This window comes from Sciurus carolinensis, chromosome 9 (genome assembly GCF_902686445.1).
Source record: "Sciurus carolinensis chromosome 9, mSciCar1.2, whole genome shotgun sequence".
Taxonomy (NCBI): Eukaryota; Metazoa; Chordata; class Mammalia; order Rodentia; family Sciuridae; genus Sciurus; species Sciurus carolinensis.
Window position 1 is genome coordinate 82,946,789 of NC_062221.1, and position 18,327 is coordinate 82,965,115.

At 39.9% G+C, this 18,327-nt stretch overlaps 1 pseudogene; it reads left to right on the top strand.

Annotated features, from left to right (window-relative positions):
- Positions 1-1,802: 1,802 nt before the first annotated feature.
- Positions 1,803-3,374, top strand: LOC124993545 (apoptosis inhibitor 5-like; annotated as a pseudogene).
- Positions 3,375-18,327: the final 14,953 nt, after the last annotated feature.

Below are 18,327 nucleotides of genomic sequence, written 5' to 3' on the forward strand. Positions count from 1 at the left end.
GAGGAGCTACTACAGTGCCCCTGCCCTGAGGCAGGGTGAGTGAGTCAGAGGAGAGTGGCAGAGAGAATTCAAAGGGGCAGGCTAAAGACCATGTTAAATTAAAAGCTTTATAATGCGTTTAGATTTTACTCTAAATTTTAATGGGATTTTCAAGATTCATTTTTTAAAATGTCTGGCACTCAAATGTTGAGCACTGACTTAATGGCAGGCATGGAGACCATTACACAGAATCAGCTGGTATCCAGAGTTGATATCTGTCCAGGGCCTCCCCAACAGCACAGGCAACACCTGGGGCTGCATGAACAGGCAGAATCCCAGACTCTGCCCCAGACCCACTGAATCAGGATTTCTCTCTTGGGGCCAGAGGTATAACTCAGGGGTAGAGGACTTGCCTGGCCTGCACAAATCCCCAGATTGGAGATTCCCAACCTGGGTCGGGGGGTGGGTGAATGGATGGATGGATGAATAGATGGAAAGAAAGATCTGCATCTTAGTAAGTTCCCCCAGGTGATTCGTGAGCATCAGAAAGTTTGAGAAGTGCTACCTAAGTCAGGAGGTTTCAAACTTAGCTGCATTCTGGAAACGAATTTTAAAAAACAAAACCGAACAACAAAACAAAAAACTATTTTCTAGGTCACCCAGAAAGGCTGGAATAATGGTTCGTAGTACAACCTGATCATCAGGAATGTTGAAAGCCACTTCTGTTCCAGAGGTTGGAAGTCACCGTCCTGAAGCCACGGGGGATGTGAGTGACACTGTTTCTCAAGCTCAGCTGTGTTCCCATCCTCCATTTCTCTTTATTTCCCCCTTGTAGCAGTTCCCAGGGACTCCCCTTGTTTTTCTTTCTTTGGTCACTGACAAAAGTACTTCTCTCCCCAGGGATTCTCAGGACTGACCTACTGAGAAAGGCAGACTTTTTGGGCCTGAAGACAAACACACTGGCTTTTAATGTTGTGTTAAAGGCCCTCTATTTGGCAAGAGCCTGTCAAATAAGCTAACGCTGATGTTACCAAATCCAGTGTGAGCACTCCAGTCACATTGCCCCAACCCAGGAGCAGAGACTGAAGCCAGATGCGGGTGCTCTAACCCTGAGTGCATTCCCCAGCCCTTTTTATTTTTAATTTTGAGATAGAATCTGGCTATATGGCCCAGGCTGGCCTTGAATTTAGGATGCTTCTGCCTCAGTCTCCTGAGTTGCTGGGATTACAGGAGCACACCTCGAGCAACTCAGCCAGTGACGTGCCTGTTTTTCTTTTCCAGTATTGATCCCTTCACAGTGGACGCGAAAAGACTAGGTCATTAGTAGAACAAAGTAGAAAACAGACGGAAGCAGGAGGGCACGGACCTCAGAGTTTGAATTTCTGGGGTTACCCAGGAACCAGGTAAAAGTAAATTCAGCTTCAAATCTGGACCTGAATTAAGTCCCAAAGGTAAACGGTGAAGAAATAAGTTTTGAGATACAGGGCGGAACATCTGACCAGCTCGGCCTGTAGAGCATGAGACCTATTAACTCAAGGTCAGGGGTTTGAGCCCCAAGTGGAATGTAAATCTTAGTTTTAATCTCAAATTTACAGAGATTGGTTATACCAAAATTTTCATCAGCTGACCCACCCCAGGTAAAATAAAGAAACTATATTCTGGAAATTTAAAAATAAACAAACAAAAAACAGACTCAGGTGACTGGCGGCGGTACTGGCGGCAGCTGGAGGCATAATAGGTCGGGTCCTGGACTTGGAGAAGTTCGGCGGTGGCGCCTGCAGTTACTTTGACAGCAGGAGCGAGCCCGGAGCTTGTCGCTCACCATGCCGACAGTGGAGGAGCTTTACCACAACTGTGGCATCCTAGCCGATGCTACCGGGCAAGTGGGCCAGCATAAAAATGCCTAGCAAGTGCTACTGGATGGTGTGAAAGGCGGTACAAAGGAAAACGATTGCTGGTTGCTCAGTTTATTCCTAAATTCTATAAGCATCAGAATTGGCTGATTCTGCGATCAATGCCCAGTTTGACCTCTGTGAGGATGAAGACGTGACAATTCGACGCCAAGCAATTAAAGAGCTGCCTCAGTTTGCCACTGGAGAAAATCTTCCCAGAGTGGCAGATATACTAATCCAACATTTGCAGACAGATGACTCTGCAGAATTTAACTTGGTAAACAATGCCCTATTAAGTATATTTAAGATGGATGCAAAGGGAACTTTAGGTGGCTTGTTTAGCCAAATACTTCAAGGAGAGGACACTGTTAGAGAACAAGCAAGTAAATTCCTTTCTACAAAACTCAAGACTTTACCAGAAAGAGTCTTAACAAAGGAAGTAGAGGAGCTTATCTTAACGAATCTAAAAAGTTCTTGGAAGATGTGACTGATGAAGAATTTGTTCTGTTCATGAAGATACTACGTGGGTTAAAAAGCTTACAGACAGTGAGTGGAAGACAGCAATGGGTCTAGCAGGTGGCTGAACAGTCTGACCTAGAACAGACCTTCAACCCCTCGGATCCTGACTGTGTGGACAGAGTCTTACAGTGCACGCGGCAGGTAGTACTCCTTTTCTCTAAAAACGTCCACTCCACAAGATTTGTGACTTATTTCTGTAAGTTCTCCCTAACCTCAGTACATTGACTACCCCTGTGGAGGGTCTGGAGATATAGTTAGAGGTATTAAAATTGTTGGCGGAGATGAGTTCATTTAGTAGTGATATGGAGAAGCTAGAAACAAATTTAAGAAAACTGTTTGATATAAGTTATTGGAATTCATGCCTCTCCCTCCAGAAGAAGCAGAAAATGGGGAGAATACTGGTAATGAAGAACCCAAGCTGCAATTCAGTTATGTGGAATGTTTGTTGTACAGTTTTCATCAGTTGGGCCGAAAACTTCCAGATTTCTTAACAATCAAACTGAATGCCGAAAAACTCAAAGATTTCAAAATCAGGCTGCAGTACTTTGCACAGGGCCTGCAGGTTTATATCAGACAACTCGGTTTGGCTCTCCAGGGTAAAACAGGTGAGCCCTAAAATCAGAAGAGAATAAGATTAAACTTGTTGCATTGAAAATAACAAAAAATATCAATGTTTTAATCAAGTATCTCTTCCACATTCCTCCTTCATATAAGAGCACCGTAACAGTATCCTGGAAACCTGTACAGAAGGTTGAGATTGGGCAAAAGAGAGCCTGCAAAGATACAACTTCAGGTTCACTGCCCAAGAAATCTCCAGAAGGACCAAAAAGGGATGCCAGACAGATTTATAACCCCCCCCCCAGTGGGAAATATAGCAGCAATTTGGGCAACTTTAATTATGAGCAGAGAGGAGCCTTCAGAGGAAGTAGGGGTAGCTGAGGTTGGAGAACACAAGGAAATCGTAGTCGAGGAAGACTCTACTGAGTAAGATTTCACATTCTGCAGCATTTTCATGAGCTTAATACACTTAAATTCTACTATTCATTGGATTGCCAGGGATGTCCCTTTAAAAAGGACTGCTGCCTTCAGCTAAAAACTTAATGTTCTTTATACCTTTGTACGTATGATCTACTTTTGTAACAGACCATGGTTGTGTCCAAGATAAAACCTCAGTATATTTTTGAATGCTTTGTCCACAATCTTGACTTGTTTTTCCAATATCATCATTATTCAGACTTCATATTGTGAATCTTTTTGCTTTTAAACATCTTGATAACTTGTTATTGAGAGCTCTTGAGTCTAAAATGTAATGAAATTCAGTTTCGTTCTGATATCTGGTAAAGATCAACAGTTTTGAAAGGTTACTGATTTTCCTCTCCCCGTAGTTTTTTGCCCAATATATGGAGAAGAGTAATGGTCAATCTTGACATTTTTTCATTGTTTTTTAATAAAGCTGCTAGGCAGTGGTGCAACATTTTCACCTACTGTCATGAACACAAAATACTTACCAGCTTTCTTAAAATGTAGAAATGATAATACATTTTTAGGAGGAAGTGAGTTGCTTTGCACTGCCTACACTTTACTCTTCTCCATGTATTGAGATACAGCTTTGGAACATGGGCTCTTTCTGTTCTAATAGAAATATGTGTGTATAATGTATGTGTATGTGTGTACATATACGCATGCCGCAAAACTCAGTACACAACAAATCAATACTTTAAATTCCAGGAATGGGTAGTCTTTGACATGGTGATTATCCTTTTGAGGCTAAATTCACTATTTACTTATTATCTAGGGTTTTACTTCCAGTAGAGAGGAATTTTGAGTCATTTGCACTTACACGATTATTGTTATTTAAAACTAAAAATAAAGGCTGTATATTCAAACAGGGAGATCCCTGTTGGTGAAATACAGTCAAATGTGATGTACATACAGATTTTCACAGGATGAGATAGTATAATTTAGGATTTGGAGATTTAATAATCAGGGCTACCGAGGAAAAAATGACTTGATAACATAGTACCAATAAATAAGGGATGCTCTCTTGGTTTGCTTTTGCCACTTTCAAGATTTTAACCTCACAGGTTATTAACCAAATTAATGTATAAGTTAGCTAATGGAATCTTTAGGTTAAACAACAGATGGGAGGTTTGTGGAGTGTCTAATGTCATGGGCATTTTTAATAGCATAGACCCTTTGCTCTGCATTTGAACATTGCATATATTTTTGTTCCTCAGTTAATCTTCCCTGCCCAAGTTTGCTATTCAAATCGAATGCCACAATGACGTTTCTAGTAGTTTGATATATTTTTTGAGGAATAGTTCGTGATTCTAATGTAGGTGTCTTTGTTACCATTATTTCTACACTGGGGAAAAAAGCAAAACCTCTGTGTTAGAAGTACTGCATATGTTTATGGGGAAAGTATTTTTTAAAAGGCTAGAATGATACAAGTGAGCATTAAGAAGTTGGTCAGCTTAACTGTGGAGTGGTGGCAATAATCTAAACATTCCGAAGACTGAATGGGACCTAAGTTCCCTTGGAATCTGAACAGACATAGGAACATGGAATTGCCATTTGAAAACTAACCAGCTGGTCTGGACCTCAGAGACAGATCAGACAGCGGCCTAAAGCCATTTCAAGGACAAACCCTATTGGAAATACAGCTATGTAAATTTGAACATTAAGTATACTTTTTCCTTCTCTTTTTTAAAGTATATTTGTAAACTCAAAGCTGAGCAGAAGTGACTTGACTTTCTCACGTTTTGATACTGAGTTGACTGTGTTCCTTCCCTCACCACCTCATTGTTCTCCTTCCCATTCCTAAGGCAGTAGATCACAACTTAGGGGCTTTTTTTGCTTCATAACTCTGAATGAAAAACTACATGCCATGAATTTTTTTTTCTTCTGTAAGTCACCTGTTATCACCTTATTTAAATGTAAATGTTCCCTTATGGGCTTTAGAAATAAATTTCCTTAAAAAAAAAAAAAAAAAAACAGACTCAGCGGCCTACTACTGTAATTGCAGAAGGCTGAGGCAGGAGGATTGCTAAATTTGAGGTATACCTGAACAATAACTAGAACCTGTCTTAAAACAATTAGCTTTTCTTTTCTTTCTTTTTTTTTTTTTTTTTCTTTTAGGTGCAGTACTAGGGATTAAACCCAAGCATGCTTTACCACTGAGCTATATCTCCATCTTTTTTTTTTTTTTTTTCTATAATTTTGAGATAAGCTTCTACTCAGTTGCTCAGACTGGGCTCGAACTTGGGATTCTCCTGTGTCAGCCTCTTCAGTAGTGCCTAGCCATAAAAAAACCTCCATTAACAAAGTAGATTTATTTTCACATTAAACTTCTGATTTAGGGATGAAATGGCGTAAGGGGGGAAAAAAGGAGAATTTCCAAATTGTCACGCCTTGATTTAGCCTGTTTTACACAGTACTGCAAGATATTTAGTTTAAATTGACTTTCTAAAATATATCATTATTTATTTAAGGGAAAGACTGAAGACAGGATTTGATTTTCTTTAGGTTTTCTAAACTTTGAGCCTTAACAAGTATTTATTTTAAATCTGCAGTTTGACAGCTTGTAAGCAAAAGCATTGAAACTGTGCCTGAAGGATCAGAATAGAATGACGAATAACTTCATGCAAACGCAAACTTCATTCAGAGCTAATCTAAAAATTATTGAACTGGGAGGGAATGTAAATTTAAGATTTATTTCCCTTATTTAAGGTAAATATTAACATTCACTATTCAAGGACCAGGGGTTTAGCTCACTGGTAGAGCTCTAAACTAGCATGTGTGAAACCCTGGATTCCATCCCCAATACCACAAAAATTAATACACACACCCACACATGCTGATCAGTGCTACAAAACAACTAACATTTTATGAAATAGTTTTGCAGTGCTAAATTGTAAAGAGGGCAAGGCATGGTGATGCACATCTGTAGTCCCAAGGACTCAGGAGGCTAAGGCAGGAGGATCTCGAGTTCAAAGCCAGCCTCAGCAATGTAGTGAGGCCCTAAGCAACTTATCAAGACACCATCTTGTGGCCGGCGAAACCCGGGGCCCAGGGTTACCACATGCACCCAAAGATGGCAACTGGCAGAGAGCTAAACGGCGTGCTGAATGTGCCTTGAGAAAAACAGGAAGCGTTTACCATTGGCTGTATGATAATTAGTTCAGCCGCCTAGCGTGGACAGATATATCTTACATGTATGCTTGAGCTCCTGATCGCTTGACCTTTAATAGGATTGGATGGACATATCTGGTTACAATTGCATATGCATGAGACTGCTTATATATTGAGGGTGTTAATCCGAATAAAGCGGAAGCTGCTTCATAAACCTCTGAGGTGTATGTGTGGTTTGTCCCCCTGGTCAGCTGGTCGGCGGCAAGCGGCACCGTCACAAAATAAAACATAAAAAGGACTGGGAATATGGCTCAGTGTTTAAGTACTCCTGGGTTCAATCCCCTACACCAAAATAAATGAATACATTTTAAAGAGGAATTTGAAAGTGGGCTAGGGGTGAGGAATGAGTTGATCACAATTCCTCACCTTTTACAATGATAGTGTTATAATCTGACTTTTTCCTAATATTCAAACTGTGGGGAAAAACATCTCACTTTTTGATTCCTTCAGGCAATATTCTTATGATGGCTTTGTGTCTGGGTCAAGAGTAATTGCAATTTATTTAGGAATGAAGCTCCCTTGTACTGAAACATCCGGACCTCTGTAAAGGGGACTTGCTCATTTCAGTGGTCACATTGCCATCACAAGTACATTCCCCATACTCTGGATTTAGCTCCTGTCGCAAGGATTTGTTAGCTTATCTACTATTTCTACTGTCATCTTGAGCATGCTTAATGCAATCAATAACTACATTACAGGGGCATTATATATTCCGCGCATTGCTCCTAACCAAGTTTATCCTGCCTTAAGGCCTTAGCACTGCTCTGTCCTCTGTTGAGAATGTTCTTGCCTCAGTTCTTTATGTAATTGGTACTGGCTCTTCAATTCTCCATTTATATGTTTTCTCCTCTGAGCACCTTCACGTAACCACCCAATCTAATCCGTCCCTCAGACACTCTCCGTCATTTCAGTCAGTGTTATGCTCCCCAGCACTGGGTCTGATTTGGTGGGGCTCCATGGCAGAACACTTGCCTAGTATGCAAGAGTTCATGGGTCCAATGCCAGTACTGTAAAAATAAATAAAATTAAAACTTTTTAAAATCCAATTGCTTTTATTTCTTTATCTCTCATTCCACTGGAATGAAGCTATCTGTTCTTGGATCCTCATCTGAACATTTCCAGCTGTATGCCCACTGTCTAGAATTGAATCTGGAACATGAATAGTGCTCTCTACTTTTCAACAACAACTACAAAAAAAAAAAAAAAAAAAAAGGCCTGGAGATTTGACTTTATCACCAGATTCAGATTCAGTTATAGCCAGGCATGGTGAGTCTCAGGAGGCAGAGGCAGGAGGATTACAAGTTTGAGGCCAGCCTCAGCAGCTGAGCAACTTAGTGAGATACGGTCTCAAAATAAAAAATAAAACAAGCTGGAGATGTGTCTCAGTAGTAAAGCACCTCTGGATTTAATCCATAGTAACAAAAAGAAAAAGAAAACATTATGAATTCCTACACTTAATGCATCAAAGACCATAGAAATTTCTTGATCCACAAAGTATAGTAGCACATGACTGTAATCTCAGCTACCCAGGATACTGAGGCAGGATGATCACAACTTGACAGCCAGTCTGAGTGACTTAGTGAGACCCTGTCTCATAAATGAAACAAAAATAATGATCTGAGGATATAGCTTAATAGTAGGGTGCTTGCCTAGCATGTGCAAAGCCTTAGGTTTAATCCTTGGAACTGCAAGAAAAAATTCTTGCTCTATTTTTGCTTTCCAAAAGACTTGAAAATTGCAGTACTTTAATAATAAAACAACAAATATTGAAATTGAATTGTAAAACATGAGGGTTTATTTTACCCCAAAGTCAAAGCATAACAAATAATAGGTCAGATCTTTCATACCATCATAATCTCTGTCACTCTCACTAAAGTTCAGATTGAATTCACTGTCTCAGTAAAAAATGTCATATTGATACAGAACATAGAAAGGGGACCAAGAACAGAAATTTTGTTTTGGGGATTGAGCTTAGTAGTAGAGCAGTTGCCTGGCATGCATGAGGCCCTGGGTTTAACCTCCATTACTATAAATTAAAAAAAAAAATCAAAAAATATGGAAATCTTGACCCAAAAATATTCTAAAATTTTTAATAACTCATAGAACATTATTCTAGAGAATTGATCACAAGGAAAAGTTTTATTATAGTCATAGTCATGGTTCTATAATTGATTACCAACATAGTTCCCTGTTTTGTATTTGGGAAAATAACAAGTTTGTTTTGCCCTGCAATCTCTACTGTTAGGTAAATCACAGCAATCTTATGAGGAAAACAAATGTACTGTATTTTATACTGTAACTCACTGCAATGGAGTTAATACATCATTTAGGTTTTTTAGAAATTGACATCTCACATTCTGGATAGCTTCAATTCCAGCTGAATATTCCACATCTATATATAAGGGAAGGTTTTTTTTGTTTTTTTTTTTTTAACTGTGTCTCATTTTCACATAGAACATAACTCATTTTTGGCTATTATGTTCCTACTCCTTGCAGAAAAATGAAGAGATCATCTGCTACTTGAACTCTTGCTTAGCTTGTTAGGTATTTAGTTTGACTTGAACATGCCAGATGTTATCCAGTTGGCAAAACAGCATTTTCTTTACCCATCTGTATGCAGATCTCTCCATTTAATTCTCCAGCTGTATTGCTCTCTGCCTCCTTGTAAATAACAATATTGAAATGTTTCCCAAGAAATCTACCACCAGTGTCCTCCACAAGGACCTTGGAGTCATCTGCCCTTGCCTTCCAGGTCCCCCTTGTTCTGCTCACATGTTATTAAAATCATTACAATTGCAATACTGACATCCCATCTGTTAGGATACGGCGGTTCTAAAGCTGACTAAGCCAACTGGGATTATCACTTCTCAGTTCAGCTAGGCACCATGAAGAGCTTTAGCAAAAACGTTTACCTTTCTTAAAGAATGCACATAGATGATTAATGCAAACTGAGAGCAGAGCAAACTACACCAGCTTTGATGAATGATGAAAGTACTTTTGTCTTAAAATTATTTTCTGAAGTCCCAAAACCTGTGGAAAGTATTTCAATTTTATTAACAAATGTTCTTATTATTTAGATAAGCTTGAAGTATATAAACCAAAGATGCTAGCAGAGCTCATCACTTTCAAAGAAATTGTCATCATCATCATTATTTTGGTACTGGGGATTGAACTGAAGCCAAGGGTGCTTTATCATGAAGCTATCTCCACACACATTTTTATTTTTTATTTGAGATAGGGTCCCACTAAATTGCCAAGGCTGGCCTTGAACTTGTGATCCTCCTGCCTCAGTTTTCTGTGTTGGTGGGAAGACAGGCGTGCACCACCGTGCCTGGCTTCAAAGAAATAATTGAGACAGCATCTTTGCTACTAGTTAATATCTCCTTCATAAATGCTCAAACTGAGAGGAAAAGAAAGCAAATAACTCCTGACTCAGTAAAACAGGATAGAAAAACATTTATTTATATAACAATATAAACTAAAATCCATTGAGGGATTACTGTGTGTCAGAGATTTACATTCATCATCTCATTTAATTCTCATATGGATTCAAAGGTAAATACTGCTACTACTTCCATTTAACAGAAAAGAACCTGATAATTAATTTGTCAAATGCATAAACAGTGCAGAAAAGGAGTATAAATAGAATATCGGGCTGCACAAAGTGATGCATGCCTGTAATCCCAGTGATCAGGAGGCTGAGGCAAAAGGATTACAAGTTCTAGGCCAGCCTCAGCAATTTAGCAAGTTCCCGTTTCAAAAGGAAATAAATAAACAGGGCTGGGGATGTAGCTCCTGGGTAGAGTCCAGATGCCTCATCTGGCTCTTTGGTCTATTGATTTTAGTTGGTTTGGTTCATGGGAACCCTGGCTAAGGAATATATTCCAAACTCTTGTTATTATCCTCCTGATCATCACAATAGCAGTCTTCCTGAGGGGCTCTATTCTCTCAAAAAGTTTCAAATTCAGCCATGTATTGAAAGCCAAATAGTCTCTGTTTGACTGGAAGGACAAAAACTAGGAAATGTTTGATCACGAGGACATTGTACCCTATGTATCTGTGGAGACCAGAAGTTCAGAATGACAGTAACAGGAGCATTTGTTGTCTCAAGGCACTTCTGGGTGAAAACCTGATAAAAGAAAGAAATTGCTAGATAATAAATACAGGAGAGCGGGCTGTGCTGGCGCATGCCTGTACTCCCATCTGCAGACAGGAGGATCACAACCGCCTGGCCAGCCTTGGCAACTTATTGAGACCCTGTCTCCATAATACATTTTTTAAAAACCGAGAGGGCTGGGGGTGAGGCTCAGTGGTAGAGTACCACTGGGTTCAATCCCCAGCACATAAAAAAATATGAATGATATTATAGGAAGCAGGGCTGGCGGGCTCGGTGGGGGGTTAGCTCCGTGGTAGAGGGCTTTCCTAGCATGTGCAAAGCCCTGGGTTCAATCTCCAGTACTGAAAACAAAATAACTATATGTGTGTGTGTGTGTGTGTGTGTGTGTGTGTGTGTGTGTGTACATACACACATATATATGTGTACAGGCATGTTTGTTTGTATGTTTTTGACGATATTTCCCCAGACTATGCTGAAAATCAAGATGTAATCACTCTAAATTTCACACCACCAAGCTGAAACTGAACTATTTATCTTACTTCCAGGGAAATCAGGATTAGAGAGACAGAAGTCAAATTAACAGCCTATTTTATCAAATTTTCAAACCATTTGTATAGTTACTCTCTTCTGAATTCTTTTCTCCTCTGAAATTGGACAGGGTATTCTTGAACATTTATTTCTCCAAGTTATATTTAGAATAACAATTTATGTGTAGAAAAGCACTTGGAAAGTTACATATCAGTTGTTAAATATGATAATTTCTGAGGAGGGGAATTAAAGTATTTTTTGTACTTCCCATAATATACATATCTGTTTCTTGAAATTTGGGGTAGAAACAAATATTAGTTTAATAGTAAAAGTATAGTAAGGACTTAAATAAATAAATAGAACTACTGTGAGCAAAGACCTTAATAAAATCTTTTATTTTTTTTACTTGGAAAAAAAAATGTCAAATTATCAGGATTAGACACAATAGCCAAATTTCCCAAACTGACTGGTTTCAACTGGCATGAGAATGAAGTTACCTTTGCCTTAATTCTAATACAAAAGTAACCTAAGGAACCCTGTGTTAATCCATCTGTTATTTTTCTGTTGTTCTGTCTCCTTGTTCCTACCTTACAAGAAAAGTAACTTTGAAATGACCAACCTGCTTTTTGTTCTTTCTTTTCTGTTTTCCTTCTGTTTTCTAGAAGACTGGCCTTTTCTGCTCAACCCATCTGAACATTTTTTTTATTTATCTTTTAATTTTTTACAGACTGCATTTTGATTCATTGCACACAAATGGGGTACATCGTTTCATTTCTATGATTGTACACAATGTAGATTCATACCATTCCTGTAATCCTACATGTACATAGGGTAATGATGTTTGTCTCATTCCACCATTTTTATACCCCCCCATTTCCTTCTACATAATATAAAGTTCCCCCATTCTTCTTCTCTCACTCCCCACCCCCCAACTCCCATTAGATACCATTCTCCACTTATCAGGGAAAACATTTGGTCTTTGGTTTTTTGGGCTTGGCTTATTTCACTTAGCATGATGTTCTCCAATTCCATCCATTTATTTGCAAATGCCATAATATTATTCTTCTTTATGGCTGAATAGTATTCCATTGTGTATATATACCAGAGTTTCTTTATGGGGAAAAAGGCACATTTACATTCCTGGTAGAGTTGCAAATTGGTGCAGCCACTCTGGAAAGCAGTGTGGAGAATCCTCAGAAAACTTGGAATGGACCCACCTTTTGACCCAGTTATCCCACTCCTCAGTTTATACCCGAAGGACTTAAAATCAGTAAACTACAGTAACAGAGCCACGTCAATGTTTATAGCAGCTCAGTTCACAATAGCTAAAGTGTGGTACCAACCTAGATGCCCATCTGAACATTTACTCTATTTTGTGGAATGGAGAATTGCTTATTTTCGAAAATAAAGCCAATCGACTCTGTGTGTATGTGTGTGTGTGTGTGTGTGTGTGTTATTGCTGTTGTTGTTGTTGTACTGGGAATTAAATGCGGAGGCTGTCTATCACTGAGCCACATCCCCCACCCCACCCCTTTTATTTTTACTTTTTATTTTGAGACAGAGTCTCACTGAATTGCCCATCCTAACCTTTTTTTTTTTTTTTTTTTTTTTTTCAGTATAAGGGATTGAACCCAGGGACACTTAACCACTGAACCACACCCACAGTCAATTTTTATATTTTATTTAGAGATAGGATCTCACTGAGCTGCTTAGGACCTTGCTAAACTGCTGAGGTTGGTTTTGAACTCGCCATCCTCCTGCCTCAGCCTACCAAACTGCTGGGATTACAACAGGTATGTGCCACCACACCCAGCCCAGCTAACCTCTACCTTAACTTTTTTTTTTTTTTTTTTTTTTTTTTTTTTTGGTACCAGGATCCAGGGGTTAAACCCAGGGATTCTTAAACACTGAGCTACATTCTTGAACCTTTTAATTTTGTATTTTGAGCCAGGGTCTCATGAAGTTGCTTAGTGCTTCACTAAATTGCTGAGGCTGGTCTTGAACCTGCAATCCTCCTGCCTCAACCTCCAGAGTACCTGGGATTACAAGTGTACACCACGAGGTCTGACACATTCTATAAATCTTGTGCTTTAGTAGGGTTTCAGACCAGTTCTCTGACACATTTTGGAGTTTCTGTTAGCCCTGTGATGAAACTGATTCTGGGAATGAAGAAAGTATTCTCTGTCCATCTTTATCTTGTTTCACCTCAACCTTAGAACAGCTGGGAAAGATGTCCTCACATCTCTTATCATTAGGTTTTTCTCCAATGGTAGCAAATGCTTCAAAATCACAGAATCAGGTCCACCAATGCCTTTGCCACTTGGGGTTGATGTTAGAGGGTAGAAAACAAGAGAGAAAAAGCCTGTGCTTGAAATCAATGCAGATTGAATTCTAGAGATGTTTTAACTTAGTATCACATTTGAAAAGGGAAACACTCAGGAATAAGGAAATTGCACAGTTGTAATTTTCAACCATAACACAGCATCAGCTACATTTTGCTTTCCTTTGAGATACTCAGATGAAAGGCAAGCTGGCATGAATGCAAAGTGTTATTACCTATCTTCTCTTTGAAGCTGTGGTTATTTAGTAATCATTCTCATTTAAGTTTGTCTTACTGTTCTATGCATGGTAATGCTTCTAGCTCAGGAGGAAAGCAATTCTTATCATAAAAGCCACCTTATTTCAGAGTGGGGTAAAATTTAAAGCCACAAGAAAGTGAATTATATTTAACAAGAGTTAAGGCTTTTGAGAAAAATGCAAACATGCTGCAGAATCAAATTACTCTGCTTTTATAAACTCTCACTCCTAAATTCCTTGGGATGGTTATCTATGAAAAAAAAAAAAAACTCACATAATCACCTTTCTAGTCCCTGAGTCATTGGGATGACAGCGCTGAATGGACTCCAGGGGGCGCCATTCACATTACCCTTGTATCCTCTAGAAGCACAATGCACCCTTTCACAGTGGGTCTCCTGTGGAGGGTGGCCAGGAAGGGACAAGACAGGACGATGGTAAGAACATCAACAAGGAAGCTCTTTCAGGGGGGCAGGTGGCAAGAAATGATACCCTGAATGCTAATAGTAGCTGGGAGGGTGAGAAGAATCAGTGCTGAGAAACATTTCCTACACATTTCAATTTAGGAAATTTCAATGTTTCCTAAAATAAAATAACTCTTAAAATAGGAATGATTTCTTCAGGTCCGATGGCACATGACTAATTGTAGCTACTCGGGAGGCCGAGGGAGGAAGATAGTACATTGAACACCATTTGGGGACCTTACAAAATGCCAAAGGCTGTCTCCAAAAATACAAAGGGCTGGGGATACAACTCAGCAGTAGAGTATCACTGGTTTCAGTTTTCAGTACTGCAGAAAACACACACCACACACACACACACACACACACACACACACACCCCAATCAGTTGGATATGAAGACAAAAGTGTTCTCATACTGTTGTGAATCAATGAACTTATTCTGGACTGCCACTGAACTCTATAGAAATGTTAAGTAAGCCTAACTTTTGACGCAGGTCTGCAGAATCACACATCACAGAGAATCAGACACGTGCACAAACCTGCCTGGATACCACCTCTCCTACCAAGCCTCTCCAATTCCATCAAATATGAAGTGGTGGTGACAATAAGGTACAATCTTTTTTTATCTTCTCAAAGTTCAAATGAATGATTTTGGAAGATTCATTGCCTGCAGGAAAACTAAAGGCCTCTTTAACTTGGCTCATTTTATTCAATTAAAACGTTTGTAAGGAGCAAGGCACTGCGGCATGCCTGCAATCCCAGCACTCGGGGAGACTGAAACGGTAGCTTGCTCAAATCCAAGAGTTTGAAGCTGGCCTGGCAACACAGCCAGACCGATCTTTAAAATACAAAAGGACAAAAGAAAACCCAGATGGAATTCTCAGTGTTTCTCAAATCTGTATTCCTCTACAAAACTCTAACTGCAGCTGCTAACATGGATCCAACAGGTGCTGCTGGCAGGACACTATCTTAAACCCTGTGAATGAGGCTATTACTTTCTTCCCCATTCCCCCACCCCATTTCACAGGTGAGGAAAGTAGAGGCCTGAAGGTGTTTGATCAGGTCAGGCCACTGAGAGAGGGGCACATGACTGTAAGTGCAGTCTGGCTTTGGAGTCTGTGCTTCTTGCTCCACCTGTAGTACATCCCCAGGCTTTTTTTGAGACAGGGTTTTGCCAAATTGTCCAAAGTGACTTCGAACTTCCAGTTCTCCTGTCTCATCTTCCAGAGTCGCTGGGACCATAGGCAGGCACCACCATTTCCAGCAGACTCTGTGATCTTGGGCAGTTGCTGCCACCAGCCTCTCCAGCGTACAACTGCCAGAGCTGCATAAATCACCTTCCTGTCAACTCCCATCCATCTCTCCTTTGTTCCCCTTATTGCAGTTGAGAGATCTTCACAAAATGCTTGAGTCAGCCTACCCTCATCCCCACCTTGAATTTTTCAATAGCTTCCCGTTGCTTTTAACCTAAAAATCAAAAGGACTACCTATCCAAACCCTGATCACATCCTTCTTCCCCTTTCTCTGAGTTCCTGTCCACAGGCTATTCTTTCAGTCCCTCAAAAGGGCGGGGCTGCCTCCGGAATGTGCACACATTCCCCAGGCTGCTCCTTCCCTTTCCCCTTTCCCTAATCAGTTGGCTCAATAAGCCTCCTGCAGATCCCGTACTCTTCTGGCTTCAAAACCCTGTTTTAAGCCTGGCGTGGTGGTGCACACCTGCAACCCCATCAACTCAGGAGACTGAGGCAGGAGGATCATAAGTTCAAGGCCTGCTTTGACAAGTTAGTAAGACCCTGCCTAAAATAAAGTAAAATAAAATTGACTGGGCGTGGTGACACATGCCTGTAATCCCATTAACTGAGGAGGAAGATCTCAAATTCAAGACCTGCCTCTGCAATTTAACTAGATCTTGTCTCAAACAACAACACAAATGTGGGGGCAGCTGGGGTGTAGCTCAGTGTTAGAGCACCCCTGGGTTCAATTCCCAGTACCAAAATCAAAAACAAAAATGAATGAATTAATTAATTAAATAAAAACATACTGTAGGGTGCATCAAATCTAGGAAGATTTCCTGCTTTCCTTTATTCTCTTTCTTCTCCTTCTTTAATACAGAGATTAAAATCAAGGGCACTCTATCACTGGATTGTACCCCGAGCTCCTCCCCACCCTGCTTTTTATTGAACTGGAAATTGAACCCTGCACTGCTCTACCACTGATCTACATCCCCAGCCCCTTTTTATTTTTTGAGACCAGGTCTTGCGAAGTTACCCAGCTGGCCTCAAACTTACCATCCCCTTGCCTCAGCCTCCTGAGTAGCTGCAATTATAAGCATATAATGCTCTACCCAGCTTTGCATTCGTTGTGATTACATACATGTAAATAAGTGTATTTTTAAAGCACATGAAAAAGCATTTGCTAATGCTATTAGTCATTGACATTATTGGCCATCTGTCCTCCCTCCCAGAGTGTAAACCCTTGAGGCCAGTGTCCTTGATGGGTTTTGTCCTGCACTGTCTCCCATGCTAAGCACAAAACAGCTCTCGATACATTTTTATTCAATATGTAAGTAGAAGATTCAATTATGAATATTTTTTGAACCTAGGATAGATAGAACTTTGGGTGTTAGAACAATAATAAAGTAGTAAACAGTCTTTCTTTCTTCCTTCCTTTCTTTCTTTTTTTTTTTTTTTTTTTTTTTTTGGTACTAGGAATTGAACCCAGGACCACTTTAACACTGAGCTCCATCCCCAGCCTTTTTTGTTTTAAATTTTGAGACAAGAACTTGCTAAATTGCAAGTCTCCCTAAGGTTGCTGAGGTGTGCTTGGAACTAAAAATCTTCTTGCCTCAGCCTCCTGGGTCGCAGGGATCACAGATATGCCCCACAGTACCTGCCAGTTTGTCCTTTGACTACTAAATATCTGTGCAAATTTTTACACATAAAATTGCCCTAGTTGCAGTTGGGCTCTGTGATGCAGGCATGTAATCCCAGCAACTCAGGAGACTGAGGCAGGAGAATTCCTAGTTAAGGCAAACCTCAGCTATTTATTTGTTTATTTAGGTATGGGGGATTGAATCTAGTGGCACTTAACCACTGAACCACATCCCGGCCCTTTTTTTATATTTTATTTAGAAACAGTCTTGCTAAATTGCCTAGGACCTCAATAAATTGCTTAGGTTCTCACTAAATTGCTGGGGCTGGCTTCGAACTTGCATTCCTCCTACCTTAGCCTCCAAGCCACTGGAATTACAGACGTGTGCCATCGTGTGCCACAAACCTCAGCAATTTAGTGAGACCCTGTGTCAAATACTAAGGGAGTGGGGATGTAGTTCAGTGGTAGGGTGACCCTGGTTTCAATCCCAAATTCTAAATGTATCACCTGCTTTCCTCCTTGGTGTCTGTGAGTTTGCCTACTCTACAATTTGCCCTTCCTTCTCTATTTCTAGGTCCCACTTGCCTCCTCTGTCCATGATATATGATACTTATTTATTTATTCATTTATTGGTACTAGGGATTAAACCCAAAGGCTTAACCACGGAGTCACAACCCCAGTTCCATTTATTTTTTATTTTGAGACAGGGTCTTGCTAAATTAACTTAGGGACTCACTAAGTTACTGAGGCTAGCTTTGAACTTGCTATCCTCCTGCCTCAGCCTCCCATGCCACCGAGATTACAGACTTTAAAAATTAGTTTTGGGGGGAAGGGGAAAAAAAATAATGAATGAAACATCATTGCCCTATGTAAACGTATGATTACACAAATGGTATGCCTTGACTCCATGTACAAATAGAGAAACAACATGTATCCCATTTGTATACAAAAATAATAAAAAAAAATTAGTTTTAGTGGTTGGCATATGCTAAGTTATTATTAGTGCTGATAGAGAGCTAGAGTTTTCATTGTTTGGGTCACGTGCATAAAAAATGGAAAAAACGTAGTTTCTTTAAGTTCTGGTCCCTGAATTTTATTGTTTCCAAAAGTTCCATCACTGAATCCCTTCACATCCTGCTCAGAAGTCTCTGCAAATGTTTGCTTTTCTTTTTTCAGAAATCTTCCAAAGGAGC